Source organism: Manacus candei, unplaced genomic scaffold (assembly GCF_025592945.1).
Source record: "Manacus candei isolate 608988 ecotype Guabito, Panama unplaced genomic scaffold, ASM2559294v1 h1tg000084l, whole genome shotgun sequence".
In the NCBI taxonomy this organism is placed as follows: Eukaryota; Metazoa; Chordata; class Aves; order Passeriformes; family Pipridae; genus Manacus; species Manacus candei.
The window spans coordinates 4,466,615-4,485,972 of NW_026138132.1; the positions used below are offsets into that span (position 1 = coordinate 4,466,615).

General features: G+C 46.7%; 2 protein-coding genes across 8 annotated transcripts in view; one reads left to right on the forward strand and one right to left on the reverse strand.

The window, feature by feature from the left end:
- Positions 1–19,358, reverse strand: part of GKN2 (gastrokine 2) — a 115,264-nt gene that overhangs the window by 64,040 nt on the left and 31,866 nt on the right. For 2 of the 7 annotated variants that reach the window (XM_051811765.1, XM_051811764.1), the window contains exons 2-3: positions 11,466–11,585; positions 2,138–2,271 (exon numbers count right to left, since the gene is read on the reverse strand). The gene's annotated coding sequence lies outside the window, so the exon portion shown is untranslated. Of the gene's footprint in view, positions 1–2,137; positions 2,272–11,465; positions 11,701–15,248; positions 15,502–19,358 lie in introns of those variants that run through there. The other 5 variants (XM_051811762.1, XM_051811768.1, XM_051811761.1 and 2 more) reach the window with 5 other exon arrangements.
- Positions 1–19,358, forward strand: part of LOC127482040 (uncharacterized) — a 90,011-nt gene that overhangs the window by 47,249 nt on the left and 23,404 nt on the right. The window lies entirely within an intron of this gene.

Sequence of the window (19,358 nt, forward strand, 5' to 3'; positions counted from 1 at the left end):
TCAAATGTCTGCCTTACCACACCGGCTGCGCTCCTCCGCTCCTGCTCCGCGCTTGCCCTGTGCTGCCCCTTCTCCTTAGGTTCCCTGCACCTTGACTGCCTTACAAAGGGCTGCCTTAGGAACTGTCTTCAAGGCACACTACTGCTCCCATGGGCCCCAGGCCATTCAAAGGCACCACTAAAGGCAGGGGGCACTCACAGCCCAAGCACCGGCTCGTCACTGCACAACTCGCCAGATGCCCGCCATGAAACGCATCACGCCACTGATCTGGCTGAATGCTCTCTTTTGGTGTCTAGAACCTAGTGAGTCTTGGAAGACCTGCAAGGAAGCTCACCTTTGTCACCAGTGGATTGGTCAACAACCTCAACTCCTATGGAGCAAACACAATTGCTATGTGCAGCGGACTCACCATCTACAGAGCTTATGAAGTTTACGGTGAGTGCAAGCAAATCACTTCTGTCTCTCTCTCACCTGGCACTTTTTTCCCCTTGGGGAATGACTACTGCACCAGTGCTCCTCTTCCAACTCAAGACGGACAGAAAGCAAGAGCTTCAGGTTAGGCAGAAAGCCTTCGGCATCTCTGCAGATCAGCACTGCACCAGGCTTGAGTCCCAGCCTGCAGAACTGACCTGCTCCAAATCCTTACTACTCCTTTCTGTGAAGTTAAGGTGCCTTAAGTTTGGGCTCAGAATTTTTCAGGCTGACTTCCTTGTCAATGCCCTGGCTAAGAAAAGAGGTAATTCTATGAACCACTATTATCTCATTGCATTAGTGTTTCGTGACTCCAAAAAGAATCTTATATTTGTATATTAAAACATTTCTATTGCAGCAATTATTCACAACCGTGCTTGCTCTGAGCAACAAAAATGCACCCTCATAGATTACCTGCCAATATGTCAGCTATTAACTCATAGTAATTTTTTTTTTTTAAAGGACTCAATTACACCTACAATACACAATCATGCACTGCACTTGATGTCCTGCGACTTGTGGAGTTGAATTACTGCAGAGAAAATGGCCCAAATTACGAGCTCCACGGCTCTCAGCTTTCTTGAAACAAGTGTGAGGGCTCCAGAGCAGCTGCCTAAAGCCAACCCCGGTGCCCTTCTTCCCTTGCATTTCCTCTGTCAAGAGTTTTGGTCTTGATAGGTCAGATGCTGAAACAGATCAGTTGGTGACCAAAGCTTTCAATTAAAAATCTTTTGCATAGAACATCTCTGGTTTGTTTCTCATTACTATGCGCCTCAGTCATCTATAAAATTCCACAAAAAGCATTTTGACTGTCTCTCATCTGACCCCTTCGAGTTCTTCTAATGTTCATTTCATTGTCAGCTCTCAACACTGGGCACACCCAGAGAGCTGGGCAAGCCCTGGGGTGTGTACGTTACAAACAACGCGTTCAGAGTTACGACCTCCCTTTCCCTGTGCAGAGAAAGATGCCTCACATAAAAAAATCTTGATTGAAGTGGCACAAAAGGCAGAAAGAAGGAAGGACAAAGCAATGAGTCTACCTTTTTTAGGGCAAGAGGAGTCTCCTTTCTGGGATTTACCGAGTTGTTCTTTACCTATAATATCAAGTCTTTTCTTTTGCAGTGAAAAGCAGGGACTGGGTAATGGCCTCATGTTGAACACTAAAGTGGTTGAAAATGTCCTTCAAAGATGCCTGCACAGTATAAACACAACTGTTGATCACCTGAGACAGTAAAAGATTCCCAATCCTCTCCTGGTCAAGCCACTGTCAGAGATAAAAATCTACCAGAGTGAGAAGCCAAGCCCAAACACTTGACAGTTGAGAATTTTAGAGGGGAATCAGAGTATGTTTTTTTTTTTTTTAGCAAGGCAGGGTCCCTGTTCCTCAGAATTTTAAAATCAGAGTATGTTTTTTTTTTTTTTTAGCAAGGCAGGGTCCCTGTTCCTCAGAATTTTAAAATCAAGATTATTTCCTCTTCTCTAACAGAAAGGGCAGGATGCTCTGGGTTATCCAGGTGAATACAAATCTATCTAGCACAAACACCACTCATATGAAGTACTTCAGTTTTTGGCACCCTCTCACTGGCCCCAGAGGCTTCATTGTGTAGGGGGTTGAAAGGCTGCAGAGTTCCCTGAGGCAGGCCCTGGGGAAAAGCATCTGAATTACCTGGATGAGCACACAGCAGTCCCAGCAGAGGAGAGACGCAAGCAGGAGTTTGTTGCTGTCAAACTCCTTCCTTTTCAGTATGGCTCAAGTTTTTTTAATTCCCTCACAGACCATCAGTTCTCATTTTGTGGACACTGAAGAATGAGAAAAATAGGCAAGAAACAAAGTTTAGGAGGGATTTAGTACCTTAATACAATCATTCAGCTCTTGTCATGCCCTACTTTGCCTTCTCCTTGGCATTTCTCAAACTCCTTTTCCAGTAGGGACTGGAAAGAAACTTCTTAGTAGTTTTATCTGTTTTAATACCAAACATACATGAGTGAAATAAAAAGGAACTCCAGCCATGTCATGAACCAAAACAACTTCTTAGCAGTCTGATTAGAAGAACTATAAGTCTTTTCCTTTAGTAGTTTATTACTTTCATGCACCATATATAAGACCTTGTGCACAGTGGGTACAACATGAACACATTGAAACACAGGGCGCTGCACTCCCACTGCCAGCAGACTACACCTCCTCTGCACTCAAGGAGTCCAACCAAGGCATCAGCTGGCTGCAATAAGCTTTACTTGAATTTAAGTGCCTTTGAAGTAAAGCCTAATTTAACTTTCCCTTAGTCACTATGCCTTTATATACTCATTTCTTCTGAAAAACACCCAAGAAGCATGAGCTCCTGCTTTCCTAAGCATCAATGTGCTTAGACACAGGTAAGGGCAGAGCGACCTGGGAGATCCACAGTTATCCACTGAAGGAGAACTTCAGCAGTAACCACGATCTCATAGTTTTCAGCTTCTACTCACTGACTGAATTCTGCTCATCTCATCAGACAAAGACAAAAATTAAAGATTAATTTCTAAAAAGCATTTGACTAATTAACATGATTGCAAGAGAGAACACAGTCCAAGTTGGTTGTCTCAGGCAAAGCCTGGATATACTTCCAACCTGAAAGCCTTGCTTTTTGGAGGCTTTTCCCCCACAGTTTATCACATATCTCCCAGGAACGTACCTGAAATCAGCGCACACATGCTCGGAGCCAAGCACCAGAGTCCTCAAAGTGCCTTCTGTATGAAGTAGCTGAAGGAAGGAGCTACAAAAGAAGGGCTGTAACCCCTCTAATTTCACTTTCCCCAGGCCTCAGGCAGAGGGAAGTTTAGCTTAGGAAACCATGACCCCAAACCCCTTGGTGAACATGACATTTCACAATGATGCCACATTCTCAAAGCAGTCCTTGTGCCTTCCGTACTTCAAATTTAAGTGAAGCCTCTTAAACTTTTCCCCAAATAAAACCCCTCTTTCCTCATCTGTTACACTTAGAGAAACAGGCAGAGTAAGTAATATCTTGTTACAACACAGCAACATTTATTGTCACAGAAAGCCTAATTTCTCTGTTATTTTCATATGGCCAAATATTTTCAATCACAGAATCACAGAATGAGTCAGGTTGGAAGGGACCACAGTGGGTCATTTAGTTCAGCCTCCTTGCCTCCAGTAGGGTCATCCCAGAGCACATGGCACAGGATTGTGTCCAAATGGTTCTAGAGTATCTCCAGTGACGGAGAGTCCGAAGCCTCCCTGGGCAACCTGTTCCAGTGCTCGGTCACTGCTCAGGAAGGAAGTTCTTCCTCATATTCAGGTGGAGCTTCCCAGGCATCAGTTTCTGTCCATTGCCTTTTGTCCTGTTGCTGGGCAGAGCCTCGTCCATCCTCTGACACCTCTCCACAGACATTGACATTGATGGGGGTCCCTTCTCAGTTGCCTCTTCCTGAGGTTAAACAGGCCCAACTCTCTCAGCCTGTCCTTGTGAGAGAGATGTTCCAGTCTCCACATCATCTTCATAGCCTCCACTGGACCATGGAGCTCCATGTCTCTCCTGTACTGAGGAGCCCAGAACTGGACACAGGACTCCAGATGTGGCCTATTCAGATCTGAGCAGAGGGGCAGGATCATCTCCCTCGACCTTCTGGAAATGCTCTTCCTAATGCACTCCAGAACACCATTTCAGTTTCTTGCCCACAAGGCATGCTGCTGGCTCAGGGACAACTCATTGTCCGTCAGGACCCCCAGGTTCTTCTCCACAGAGCTGCTCTCCAGCAGGTCACTCCCAGCCTGTACCAATGCTTGGGGTTATTTTCCTTGGATGCAGGACCTGCATTTGCTCTTGCTAAGCTTCACACATATCTTCTCTGCCCATCTCCCCAACCTGTCAAGGTACCTTTGAAGGGCTGCACAGCACTCTGGGGGATTGGCCACCCCTCCCATGTTTGTGTCAGCAGCAAACTTGTTGAGGAGGCATCGACCCTCTCATCCAAGTCACTGATGAGTAAGTTAAACAATACTGGGCCCAGCATTGAACCCTGGGGGACACCACTAGTGACAGGCCTCCAAAAAGACCCTGTGCCTTTGGTTATGATCTCCTGAAATCTGTCGCTCAGCCAGTTCTCAATCCACCTCATGGTCCACACATCCAGTGCACACTTCCTGAGTTTGCCTATGGGGATGTTGTGAGAGACAGAGTCAAAAGCCTTGCTGAAGTTGAGGTCAACAGTATCCACTGCTAATCCATTCATCAACAATATCCACCCCTCATCCATCCAGGTTGTCATTTCATCATAGAAGGCAATCAGGTTGGTCAAGCATGATTCACCTTTAGTGAATCCATGCTGACTTCTCCTGATCACCTCCTTGTCCTCCAGGTGGACAGCGATGGCCTCCAGAATGAGGCACTATCACCTTTCCAGGGATGGAGGGGAGGCTGACTGGCCAGTAGTTCCCTGGGTCTCCTTCTTTGGAAGACTGGGGTGACATTTGCTTTCTTCCAGTCACCCAGCACCTCTCCTGATTGCCACAACCTTTCAAAGATGATCAGGAGCAGCCTCGCTGAGGTATCCACAAACTCTCTCAGCACTCGTGGATGCATCTCGTCAGGGCCCACAAACTTGTGGATGTCAAATTTGCCCAGGTGTTCTCTAACCCAATCCTCCTTGACCAAGGGAAATCTTCCTTCCAAGCTGGCCTCGGGTCAGAGATCTCTGAGGGCTGGTCTTATCAGTGCAGACCAATGCAAAGAAGGCATTCAGTAACTCTGCCTTCTCTGTGTCCTCTGTCACCAGGGTCTCTTCTCCATTAACTAATGAGTCCACATTAGCCTTGGTTTTCCTTTTGTTGCTGATGTATTTGAAGAAATCCTTCTTGTTGTCCTTGACTCCTTGGCCAGATTAAATTCCAGATGGGCCTTGGTCTTCCTTATCTCATTTCTACTTACTCTGACAACCTCTCTATATTCCTGCTCCAGCTAGTAAATGAGCCTACCAGGGATGGGGCCTCGCTAGACCTTCTGTTCTCAAACAGAGAGGCGCTGGTGGGAGATGTGGTGGTCAGAGGCCATCTAGGGCACAGTGACCACGAAATAAGAGAGTTTTCAATACTCAGGGATGCAAGGAGGGCCATCAATAAAACCTCTGCACTGGACTTCTAGAGGGCAGATTTTGGCCTATTCAGAAGACTGATTCAGAGTGTACCCTGGGAAACAGCCCTTGAAAACAAAGGGGTCCAGGAGGGATGGACATGCTTCAAGAAGTAAGTCTTGAGTGCACAGGAGCAGGCTGTCCCAGTGTGCCGAAAGGCGAGCTGACAGTTAAGACGACCGGCCTAGCTGAACAGGGAGATTTTGAAGGAAATTAGGGTAAAAAAGAAAGCCTACAAATTATGGAAAAAAAGGCTGGCTACTTAGGAAGAGTTTAGGAATATAGTTAGGTCACGTAGAAAGAAAACTAGAGAGATGAAGGCAAAATTTAAATTCAATCTAGACACTTCTGTGAAGGATAACAAAAAGTCCTTCTACAGATACATCAATAGCAAAAGGAGGGGCAAGGAAAACCTCCATTCTTTATTGGACATGGGCAGGAATATAGTTATCAAAGATCAGGAAAAGGCTGAGGTATTTTACACCTTCTTTTCCTCAGTTTCCAACAGTAAGACAGGTTGTCCTGAGGACAGTTGGCTTCTGGAGCTTGTAGAAAGAGACAAGAAGCTGAATAGCCCTGTGTAATCCAGGAGGAAACAGTTTGTGACCTGCTGAGCCACTTGGATCCTCACAAGTCTATGGGACCAGATGGGAGGGTGATGAGGAGCTGGCAGAAGAGCTCGCCAAACCTCTCTCCATCATTTCCCAACAGCCCTGGCTCACTGGGGAGGTCCCAGATGATTGGAAGTTGGCAAATGTCATCCCAATCCACAAAAAGGGCTGCAAGGAGGACCTGGGAAACTCCAGGCCTGTCAGCCTGAGCTCAGTGCCTGGCAAGGTTATGGAGCAGATCATCCTAAGTGCAGTCCCACAGCACCTACAGGATGGACAAGGGATCAGACCCAGCCAGCACGGGTTTAGGAGGGGCAGGTCCTGCCTGACCAACCTGATCTTCTTTTATGACCACATGACCCACCTGGTGGATGAGGGGAAGGTTGTGAATGTGTCTGTCTGGACTTCAGCAAAGCCTTGGACACCATCTCCCATGGTACACTCCTGGAAAAGCTGCAGCCACAGCTTGGACAGGGGCACCCTGTGCTGGGTTAGGAACTGGCTGGAGGGTCGGGCCCAGAGAGTGGTGAGGAACGGTGTTGCATCCAGTTGGGATCTGGTTACCAGTGGTGTCCCCAGGGATCAGTGTTGGGCCCAGTTCTATTTAATATCTTTATTGATGATTTAGATGAGGGGATTGAGTCCATCATCAGCAAATTTGCAGATGATACCAAGTTGAGGGGGAGTGTCGATCAGCTGGAAGGCAGGAGGGCTCTGCAGAGGGACCTGGACAGGCTGGATCCATGGGCTGATTCCAATGGGATGAGGTTCAACAAGACCAAGTGCCGGGTCCTGCCCTTTGGCCGCAACAACCCCCGGCAGCCCCACGGGCTGGGCCAGAGTGACTGGAGAGCAGCCAGGCAGGAAGGGAGCTGGGAATGTGGATTGACAGGAAGCTGAACATGAGCCAGAGTGTGCCCAGGTGGCCAAGAGGCCAATGGATCCTGGACTGGATCAGGAACAGTGTGGCAGCAGGAGCAGGGAAGTGATTGTTGGCCTGGATTCAGCACTGGTGAGGTCACACCCGGAGTGCTGTGCCCAGCTCTGGGCCCCTCAGTTTGGGAAGGATGTTGAAGGGCTGGAGCAGGTCCAGAGAAGGGCAATGAGGCTGGGGAAGGGACTGGAGCACAAGTGCTGTGAGGAGAGGCTGAGGGAGCTGGGGTTGTTCAGCCTGGAGAAGAGGAGGCTCAGGGGAGACCTCTTCACTCTCTGCAACTCCCTGCCAGGAGGGGGGAGCTGGGGGGGGTTGGTCTCTTTTCCCAGGGAACCATCAGCAAGGCAAGAGGGCTGGGTCTGCAGCTGTGCCAGGGGAGGCTTAGGCTGGAGATTGGGAAGAATTTCTTTGCAGAGAGGGTGCTCAGCCATTGGAATGGGCTGCCCAGGGAAGGGGTGGATTCTCCATCCCTGGAGGTTTTTAAGAAGAGACTGGATGTGGCATCAGTGGGCTGGGAACCACGGCGGGGTTGGATCAAGGGTTGGATGTGATGATCTCAGAGGTCCCTTCCAACCCGTCTGGTTCTCTGATTCTATGATTCCAAGTGGTCTGACACTGCTCCTCTATCCTGTATATTTCCTGCTTATGCTTCAGTAATAACAGGAGTTCTTCATTCTTATTGCCCTCTGCCTGATTTCTTCTCATTGAGATGCAGCATTCTTGAGCCCGGAGGAAGTGATCCTTGAATATCAACCAACTCTCTTGGACCCTTCTTTCCTGCACAACCTGTTTCCACAGGATTCTTCCAAGATGATTCCTAAAGGGGCTAAAGTTAGCTCTCCTGAAGTCCATGGTTACAATCTTACAGCCCGACACTGAACTCCACAATCTCATGGTCCCAACAGCCAAGGCTGCCCCCAACCTTCACCCCTCCAATGCAGCCTTCTCTGTTTTTTAGTAGGAGGTTGAGCAGCACACCATTCCTTGTGGGGTCCTCCACTACTCTGTCAGGAAGTTGACTTCAATGTTCTTCAGGAACCTCTTGGTCTGTTTCTGCTTCACTGTATTGCTTCTTCAGCAGATGTCAGGTAGTTAAAGTCCCCCACAAGAACCAGTCACTGAGGCTGTCTGTAGAAGGCTTCATCCACTTCTTCCTCCTCCTGATCAGGCAACCTGTAGCAAACACCCACAATGATGTCGTTCTTACTAGTGTTTCCTTTTATCCTAACTCATAAGCTCTCCACTTGCTTGTCATCCACCCCAAGACAGAGCTCAATACATTTCAAACAGAGGGCAAATAACCACCAGTAGAGAGCAAAATCCCCTCAAACAGAGGGTAACTCCTCCACCACGCCCTCCTGCCTTCCGCCTTTTCTCCTAAACAGATGTATCCCCTCATAACAACATTCCAGTCATCCGAGTTGTCCCACCAGGTCTCTGCAATTGCAAGGAGATCAAAGGCCTGTGACTGCACACAGATGTCTAGTTCCTCCTTTTTGTTCCCCATATTGAGTGAGTTGGTCTACAGGCACTTTACAGAGGCATTTGACTGTGTTAGCATCTCAATGGGGGTGCAAAGGGATGCCCCATAATTCTGTCCTGTGCTTATGTCTTTGGATGCTTGTTCTTGCTGGAGGTATCCCCTTTTAAGCCTCTTTTTGCTCCTTGGGTGGTCACTCTAGTTCTCCCCTTCCCACACCTTATCTCTTGAGCTTGGCTATGTCCCCACATCCTTCATAGAATCATAGAATCCCAGAATCAGCTGGGTTGGAAGGGACCTCTGAGATCATCAAGTCCAATCCTTCATCCAATCCCGCTGTGGTTACCAGACCATGGCACTGATGCCACATCCAGTCTCACCTTAAAAACCCTCAGGGACAGAGAATCCACCCCCCATCCCTGGGCAGCCCATTCCAATGGCTGAGCACCCTCTCTGTAAAGAATTCCTTCCTAATATCCAACCTAAACCTCCCCTGGCACAGCTGAAGACCCAGCCCTCTTGTCTTACTGATCGCTGCCTGGCAGAAGAGACCAACCCCACCTGGCTACAGCCTCCTGTCAGGGAGTTGTAGAGAGTGATGTAGAGAGTCTAGTTTAAAACTCTCTCAACACGCCCTGCCAATTCCTGAGCTAAGATCCCTTTTCCTCTTTGAGATAGGTGGATCCCATGTGTTGCCAGCAGGCTTGGTGTCATAAAAGTTGATCCATGCTCAAAACCCCAAAACTCCACTGGTAACATCATTAAGACACAGAATTACTCTCAATCTAAGCAAAATTGCCAGAATTTGACCCATTAGTTGACACTATCATCCACTAGAAAATCAAAGAATCTTGAGCATCAAGTGAAAAGAATAATTGCACCATTTCAGTTCAAGTCTGAGTGCTCAACAAGGGTTTTAACATCTAAAGGAGAAGGATTCAGTCAAGTCAAGGGGAGATTATACGATCACGATAAACTCTCCTGGTGACTCACAGGGTTTTTCTCCAGGTACTTTTCATAAATATTTACTTTATCGGGGAGTGAGGAGGTAGTGGGAGAAAAGTAAAGAGTGAAGCAACTCCTCAAAAAACCAACATAACTCTCCATGCTCCCATTTGCACTCAAGTGGGCCATGCTCTAGATAAAGGCAGGGTTATGCAGAAAGGTTTCGGCATCTCTGCAGATCAGGACTGGACCAGGACTGAGTCCCAGCAGTTTTACTCTTGCTAGACAGTAAGGAGCAAAAAACCCACATGAAAATGTAAGTGTGTGTCCACAACAAAACACTAATTTGAGGAAAGGGTGAAAACTGGAACAACTCTTGGCCTTAGGAGTTTGTTGCACAGGGGTATAAGAATTTTACTATGGAAACAGAATGCCTTGAGCAGAGCTTGAAAGAGGAGACAATCTTTTATTGGAAAAGACCGAGGGCTTACCCAGTCAAAGCCCCATTCCCTGCCCTTTTTCCTGACTATTCTACTGGCTCATTAGTTCTGTAAGCCAACCTTCATGGCAAGTGCTCAAGCTGTGCCTTTCCCATACAAACTACTCAAGCAATCAGCAGCTGGTGGAAGATGTGCAGATTCAGGGGTCCAAGTGTGACACGTTACTGCAATGGCCACGTTGGCTCTGGTTGTTGGAAGACACAGACAAAGTTCCTTCCCACAGTTGCTAAGGACACTGCAGGGATGAGGATTATACAGCCCAGTTTCTCCTGCCTTTCTTGAGAATGACTCCATTAATGGAATTTCCAGAGGCTATGAGAGGATTTTGTGACACATACATGATAGGTATTTGGGGTCTTGGAGGCTAAGAACATAGCTGACTCCATCCACAAATCAGTCCCATAAATCTTTTCATTCACCATATCTGACACCTCCAGCAAACTGCAAAGGGGATGTGAAAGAGATGAGAAGCAGAGCCAGACTGCTCCACCTCCTTGGCACTCAGGGAGTCCGAGCCAGGCATCAGGCAGGAGCAGAAGGACAGAGGGTGGCCCTCACCAGCAGAAGTGAAAATTGGGCCTCCACTTCTCAAGGAAAGGAAGATTCCCTGGTTTTTCCAGTAACAGCTGCAACAATGACCCTCAGCAATGGATGGCAGGGGAGAACTGTGCTCAAAGACATCAATTCAGAGTGACACCGAGTCCCCAGTGTGCCATCCTGGTAATGCAAAAGAAGCTTTAGTGTGCAAACTCTCCCTGAACTACAGCCAAGGGCACAGTCGGCACACAGGGACTGACAGAACTGCTGTCAAATACAGGGCACTTGGGGGGGCAGGAAATGAGCTCCCCTGGCAGTGCTGCCTTTCGAACAGGCACAGTGAAGAAACAAACCCAAATTACCAGAAGCTCTTGGGTCGTGGCTCTGTATGTCAGTATCAAATTCAAAGAAATATTAAAATCTACTTCCTAAATAACAGCTGATATAAAATGCCTGATGTCACTGCTCCGCCCTTACACCTTTGTTACCTCCAGTTTATGGTCCCTTTCTCAAATCAGCCCTTGGTCTATAATCAGGTGCTACTTCTATGAAGAGGCTCTGTGAAGATACATGTCCTGACTGAACGAGCTCAGAAGGGAAGGTCAACAACAGAACTCAGGAATTTCTGTGATTTAGAACCAGCCTCATGATCTCCAAGGACTGGCAACATTTTTAACACAGCAAGATCACCACCTGCCCTGATTTGAATGGTGGTTTTGGTTATAGGTACAATGTCAGGCTGAGTCCTTTGCCACACAGGCACAAAGTGTCATTACAAGTTTACTGGAAATCTGGTCTCTGGTTCTGATCATTATTCTTTTCCATTTAAAAGTTACTGTTAAATACTCGGGACTTACCATGACAAGTTTTCTTTCATCTCCCTCTACGCAATGAATTCAATCAGGCTGCTATCAAAGCCTCCTCTTATCAGAGCACTTCCCCAGGAACCCCGTCATGCTTCTGTGAACACAGGGCACCTGCCAATAGGGTAAACCCATTTTCACATTTAACTTTGGGGTATTATGTATAAAAACTAAGAGTACACATCAATTACCCGCAGAGCTTGCCTGGCCTACCATCAAAATGAAGTTCACTGTAAGCAGACGAATCACTTTCTCATAAAACTCTTAAGGCTGAACAGTTTAAATGCTTTTGAGTCTTTCTTGGCACCAAGTGACTTCTTAGTGATTTCTGCAGGATCACAGAGAGAAAATGCCAGAGGGGTGGGGCCTGCATGGGTGAAATGTTCCTTCTGGCAGGGATGTAACTCCATCTGCCTACTCAAACGTGAAAGAGAGAAGTGCTCTGTCTCAGGGGTGCCACACACATGTGAAATGTTAAAGCTTATCTATCTTTATAAGGTGGATGCATCAGGCACATGAAAGCCAGGTCAGGATAAAGCATGAATGTAAGGTTTGACACAACAGCATTAACAGCTTCCTAGCCTCCCCTTTGAGGCCAGGAATTACCTCCCCTTTAAAATAATCTCCAAGAGCAATGTGCTCCTACAGCCATGGGACTGGTTCTGCTGTACTGTGAGTGCACTGAGCTTTCCAGCAGCAAATTCCTTCACCTGCCTTAAGCAGGAGAACACATCACACACGTGGCATTACTGGAAGAGGTAACAGCCTCCATGACACATTTACCGAAACAATATAATTGAAAGGACCAATATTTTTCTTTCCCTATGACTGTTTGCACTCTACAAAGCCTTTGTTTTAACCAGTGCCTCTCTCTAGCAATCCACTTCTCTTTCTCTGTTTGCAACAAAAAGGGGTTTTCTGTTTAATTTTAACAGGGCTACGTTGCAACTAAAGTGTTTTCAAAGAACACCTGCATCATTGCTTCAACGAGCAGGAGGTGTTGGCTTGGCAAACGGTTTCCTACACCACCTCAAGGAGACACGGTAGGATGGTGGACGAAAGTGGTGTGAAAGCCAATTGATTGAGAAAAGGCTCCAATAAGTGAAGAGAACCTTCTCAAAGTTTGTTCAAAAGTTGCATTGCCCATGAAAAGCCCCTTCCCTGTTACCAAAGATGTGTGTAGAGGTTCTGAGCTCCAATTTTGTTTTTTTTTAAATGCTGTTTTCTGGGTTTGTTTCTTTGATGCTCAGGGATCTCAGCCTCACCCACTGCCACCCAGAGAGAATCGCTTCATCATCTCGAGGAACAGACTTCAGAGCTTGAGGCCATATGGAAAACACATCCAAGCTCTGTGCAGAGGAATTCCCTGTTAGCTGGCTCACCCAGCTCCTGGTGAGTCTGCTGCTGACAGCCTTTGTGTTCCAAAACAAACGGGTGCTTGTACTACACGTTTAGAATGATGCAGTTCAGTTTCTAAGTGACTTTTCCTGGTACATTCCCAACAGTAAGTTGGAAAAATTTCAGTTACATTGTTCTCCTATTTTCTCAGTCCAAATCTAATCAGTTTTTCCTTTTCTTTTATCATCAAACTTCTTATCAGGATCAAACTTCTTATCAGGATCAAACTTCTTAGAGCAAGGTATTTCATGCTTGAAAGATAAGATTAATAAACTGCTTGTCTATTACTGCACTATACCTACAGCATTAGCCATTTAAGATAATGTTATCTGAAGTCTGAATTTATAGAGATCGGTGTGAGTTGTTTTTATTTTAACTTCTTCTTACTATGCTAAGAATTAAAATGTTTTATTTTAAAAATAAGCACTGCCAAGCAATATGGCCAGTTGTAAACAGACAGATGCACTATTGCTCTGTGATCAACCCAGAAATCAAGGAGCAAATGACAGAATTAAAAAGTGTATTAAATGCAGTCTGCAGTTGAAAACAGAAATTATTTAAGAATGTTTCATAAAGGTTTAACACAGGAAGCAAAGAAGCATCCCCTAACCAACTAAAGTTGGAAATTTGAAAGAGTCAAATTAGGCCAAAAATAAGGCAAAAAGGCTGGGTAGTTTCTTCATCTAAAACATCAGTAACTCAGTCTGTGTGGGACACAGCAGATCTTCACCTTCCCTCCTTGTTCAGGGGCCCTTTCCTTGGCCTTTAATGGGAGTTACTCCAAGAGACACTTTACCCACTCAGGAACAATCAAGAGTTTCTCTAAAGAAAGGACACAGCAGCCTGGTCTGTTCAGGAAAAGGCTTTTGGGGTCTCTAAGGGTCAACTGAATTAAAACCAAAGTAAAACTGCACCCAAGAATATTTTAGCCCTTCCAAGGAAAAGCAACCGTGGGGTTGCAGTATTTAAAGAGAAGTTCCCTTCTGCCTTGCCTGGGGTTTCTGGAGAGACTCTCCTCTCCTTTTCCAGCTCTACACTGCATTTTCCCTGAGATCACACAGGCACAGCCCTCTTCCCTTATCCTATTGTGAGTCAATGGGAACATCTCTCTGGGGGCTTTTGAGCCCCTGGACACCATGGGCCAGACTGTCACGGATGATGATTTCAAGTGCCCCGAGGCAGCCGGGGTCTGACCTGAGCGGGGTCCGACCTGAGCAGGGTCTGTGGTGCAGCATCTCGTGCCAAGAGCCTGGCAGCCTCGCGGGCAAACAGGGATACCCACAGCCAGGCTGCAACCAGAGCCTCCCTGCTCTCCGTGCAGGGAATTGCAGGGCACAGGTGCTTCTGGAAGGGACAGTGCCTTCTACAACAGGATCTCACTTAAAGCCAGAATTCCAACAGGAGAGCACAACATGGCAGCTGGGCCCCACTGTTCACAAAACTGCTCTACTTTCACGCACTTAGGTTCCTGTTTTTACTACAGTATTACACATTGTGATGCTTAATACACGTCCAAGCTTCTTTTATTCCATGAAAAGCTTAAATTCACAAAATGTGGAACTATTATGGAACCAAGGAAGCAAAGTGGTTGCTCTTTCCAGACCCAAGGAATTTAATCCTAATATGACACCCTGGCAGGTTTCTTACTCTAACTGGCATGCCATTACATCTCACAATGTTCATGAGTCAAATTTAGATTGATCCAGGTTTTGATTGATCGTGAAGAGAACAAGACTCAAAACGGGATTCCTAAAGAGGGACATGACAGCAGAGACTCCAGTGAACCTGAGGGACTCTCAAAATGTCCATGTAAGTACAGAGGTATAGAAATATTCCTAACAATGCAGAAGACTAGAGTTGCTTTCCTTGCCAAAAAAGATCCTTCTAAACAAGGACAAGGTCTGAGTTTTATTTAAATTTAAATCCTGAGGGCAATCTATGAGCATGCCCAATGAGCATTACAAAGTGGCAGGATTTTATCCCAAGTCCTAGTTCTATTTTTCTCTTCCTGCTCATCCCAGAGCAGACAAAACATGAAGATAAAAAAACACCTAAAAAACTGCATTGGCAGAAAAAAGTTCAAGAGTGTCTCGAGCATAATTAAAAACCCATCATACAATCTAATAAAAGTGTTTGAATGCCCTCATGTATTTTAAAGCAAACTGAAGACGCTGAATGAAACTGACTTTTGAAGAATTTTTTAACACAGAATAGATATTCTGATTGGAGACACCAGCAGCAGGTCTAACACCGGTCCTGAGGGTATGAAAAGACCTCAAAACCGGTACATTAATCAAACTGCAATGGCACAAACGTGCCGGGCCCGCCCCGCGCGGCCCTCCCGCCCCTTCCCGCTCCCCTGGCCCGGCACCGCCTCACCCCGCTCCGCTCGGCCTCGGCCTCACCCTCCTCCACCGCAGCAGCAGCACGGTCCTTTACACCTTCAGCAAAGGGCCGATTCCTCGCGGGCAGCGCAAGGGCTTTCTCGGCGTTTCCCGTCGGGTTTTTTCTCCCCCCCGCCCGCCGTCGGCGGCGGCAGCGAGGGAGGGGGAGCGCGGGGCGCCCTCCCTCACACACCGCGCTGGCGCTGCCGCCCCCTCACACACCGCGCTGGCGCTGCCGCCCCCTCACACACCGCCATGGCGCTGCCGCCCTCACACGCACCGCCATGGCGCTGCCGCCCTCACACGCACCGCCATGGCGCTGCCGCCCCCTCACACACCGCGCTGGCGCTGCCGCCCTCACACACCGCGATGGCGCTGCCGCCCCCTCACACACCGCCATGGCGCTGCCGCCCTCGCACACACCGCGATGGCGCTGCCGCCCTCGCACACACCGCGATGGCGCTGCCGCCCTCACGCACCGCCATGGCGCTGCCGCCCCCTCACACACCGCGCTGGCGCTGCCGCCCCCTCACACACCGCCATGGCGCTGCCCCCGGACACGAACGGGAGCGGGCCCCGCTGTGGCGGCTCGGATCAGAACGGCCCTTCGGACTGGAGATCCAAACAGTGACACGGAGGCCAGAATTCGGTTTCATCGTGCAGTGCAACGATGGCTAGAAGTTATTTTTACGTATAACACCCGACCCCCTTCAGACTCTCCCCCCCTCCGCCGTACAAACGCACACACAGAACCTTTTAAAATAAGGTGCTGGGTTTCAGTTCAAAAGTAGTTTCCTCGTCACAGACTGGGGCTGCTCACAGAACAAAACTGAGCAACTTGTCAGATATTCCAAAACTTCCCTAAGTGACCACCCCCTCAATATTTACATCACCACAGAAAATAAGCTGAGGCAAGCTGAAAATAAATACTGCTGCCATCTACAATAACAAAGAGACCTCCACAGGCTTGAACATAGATATGTAATATTCCAACCTGAAATGCCTGTTTCTTATAAAACATTTTTCAGTGGCCACGTTGTATTTGGGACACATATTTTGGTGGGTGCTGTGGTTACAAGGAACATAGAGTGCCTTTTGGAAATTACAAAAGCTCATATTTATTTTGCCTAACACAAAGCTTTTTTTTTTTTTTTTGTTTGTTTTAAAGTTTAGACTATCTCTGGTTTTAAATTCCATTGAATTTTCAAAAGTAATTAGTACATGTCAGAAAAATACTATAAACTTATTTAATTTTTGACTACAAATGGAGTCTTATCTGATAATTCTCTGGTCAAATTCTGCAGAAGTACAACCCCTGTATTTATCAAGTAGTTACAGCAGGAAATAATTTTCAGTGACATGCAACAGGGATACAAATCACAAACTAATTTTATTGCAACACTCAGTCTTTCCACACCTAATTCAGAAAACATATATAAGGTGGGAGGTTCACATCACTCTTTCTACCTGCAGGAGCATCAGCTCTGCAGTCAGGATGAAGCTCCCTGTGAGTATACAAGCTTTTCTTCCATATAAACTAAACCTTTCATTCAATCCCATTGCCCTTCTCTCAGAAGTGCCTCTGCCTGCCCAGAGCACAGAGGTTTCTCTGGGGACATTTTGCTCCTCCGGAGTGAGCAGCTCAGCCCTTATTAGCTGAACCAGCTGATGAGGTAAGGAGTTTTCCCACAGCTTGGCTCTCCATTATGCAGAATACACAAAGCCTTGTCCATGTCCATTTTTGTCAATGCCTTTGCAAAACTGGAGCACTGCATTAATGGATCAACCACTTCCCTGTATGGTAGAGCAGAAGAAGTGGAAAAGCTTTCTCTTCACTCTTGTAAAATACCTGTTTGTGCCTGTTCAGGTCTTAGAAGCAACTTGAGATTCAGCTCTTGAAACAACAACTGTAAAACGAGTCCAGTTTGTGGCACTGTGGGGCAAAGCGAGGGTGACTCACTTTAGGGCACTCTTGCAATCCCAGGATGAAAGCAAAAGGGGATCCAAGGAGGACACTTAAACAGCAGATTAGGAAAAGGGCATGAGGATTCTCATGACAAAATTCATCAGCCAGACCTGCAGTTACACTTTTGTATTTGATTTTCATTTCAGATTTTGACTGCAGTCCTTCTTGGACTTGTCCTGACTCCAGCCCTTGGTGAAAATGTGAGTACAATGACCAATTCCCACCTGCACAGCTGCTGTTTATATATCCCTTGCTTTGGGAGATGTCCTTCATTCTTTCTCCACTCCCTGGGTGGATAGAAATTGAAATTTCCTTTCAGAGATGAAACTCTAAAGGCACCACATGGCAGCTGTAAGATGCAGCAATGATTCAGGGAAGGCAGGCAAAGAATTCTTACGGCTACTGCCCAACTTTGCCACAGCCTTGAGCCTTTGTCCTTGGCAAAATCTGAGCTCATTGGTGGCATTCCCTGCGGACAGCACTTCTTCTGTTCTACCAGGGTTCTGGGGAGTTCACTGATTCACTTCAAAATCTAATCGTGTTCCATTACTTGGCGTTTTAGTCTCAGCAGAGTGATGACAACTGCCAGATCTCTGGTGGTGGAGTCTTCCAAAATATGACCATCAGTAGTCAAACACGTGTGGCAGTTTTTGAACAAAGAAGCAATGATTTGTCATGGAAAACCATCTGGAACTACAACACGGTGAGTGGCAGGGAGCGCCCTTTGCCAGGCACTGTGCGAGGAGGCTGCCTCCCGCTCCAGCTGACCAAGGCACGGGGCTTCTTGCTTTCTTGTTGAGCTTCTGAGTCCAGGATCTGGGGTAGGAACTATTGGTATTCCTTGATGGTTTTAATCCAGACTTTTTTCCATTTTTTTCGCAGTTGGAAAAGTGAACTGTGAGTGCTCAATAACTTTCTCCTTACAGGGCGTCATTGCAACCAAAGTGATGCAAGAGAGAACTTGCTACATTTCCGTCTTGAACCAGAAGGAGATGCCCAGCTTTGATGCCCTTCTCAGACTGGCTGCAGAGAACAAGGTAAGGTTAAAAGGAGAATTTGCCTTGGATGTTGTAGAGTAATTAATATTCATTTTTTTGTCTGCGTTATTGGTATTTTCAAAAACTTATTAATGATTGTGTATATTAAAAGCTATTTATTTTCACTTTAGTGATGTTTTTCAGGTACATTATTTTTTTAAATTTACAGTATTATCCATGTTCAATTGCCTGTAGTGCAGGCTAGTAATGTTTGTTCGAAGTTGCAGGTTACGTAGATTACTTTTACAGTGCTTTAAATGGGTGCTTAAATTCAACCTTTGTAATACTGTCATATAATCCAAGATTTTACATTCTTGGCTGAAATACATTTGCTTTTCAGAGTCTCTCATTTGCAGTGCAAAAACTATGTTTTCTCCACTAGGTGTAATTCAGGAATGACAAATCTTGAAACATGGAGAGTTTAAATAAGTTTAAATAAGCTTTCAATCTTTTTCAAAAGAACCTTGCACCGTATTAACATTAGTTCAACCCACTGAACTGGCATTTTAAAAATTATCTCAGCATTCAGCAGAATCACTGTTGGTAGACAATGGCTTTCCTTGAAGACTGAGAAGTGAGTCCTTAAAAAACTCCAGGCTTTAAAGGGCAAGAAAACTGTGGCAGGTTAAGATAAACAGGAGAATGACCCCAGTAAAGGCATAAGCAAAAAGATGTAGCTTTAGCTGTAATTCCAGGCTTGCTTGTCGTAAGGTTTATGTCAGAGACCCTGAAGCTCATTTCAACTCCTTGCTTACCAGTGAGAAAGAAGCAGAGTGCAATGGGCAGAGGCACTGTGACCATATTGCACATATTTTGAAAGCCTTTAACAGTCCCAGCCATCCCTGCCAAGTGCGTCATTCCACTGGAGTCCACTGGGCCCTTTCTTAACTGTACTTTTTGCTGCTGGAGAGGAGCAGCTTGTCCCACGTGGCAGGACTGTCTTGCCCTCCACAGCAGTTCGGCTTGGCAATTTCCCCAGGGGATGGTTTCTTAAAAGAAACAGGAAGGGCCTCATTCCCTCTGCCAGCTGCACTTTCTCTGAGGAAGCTGAGCTCTGCAGCTTACTGAGAAACCCTTTCTCTCAGGAATCCTGCAAGAGCTC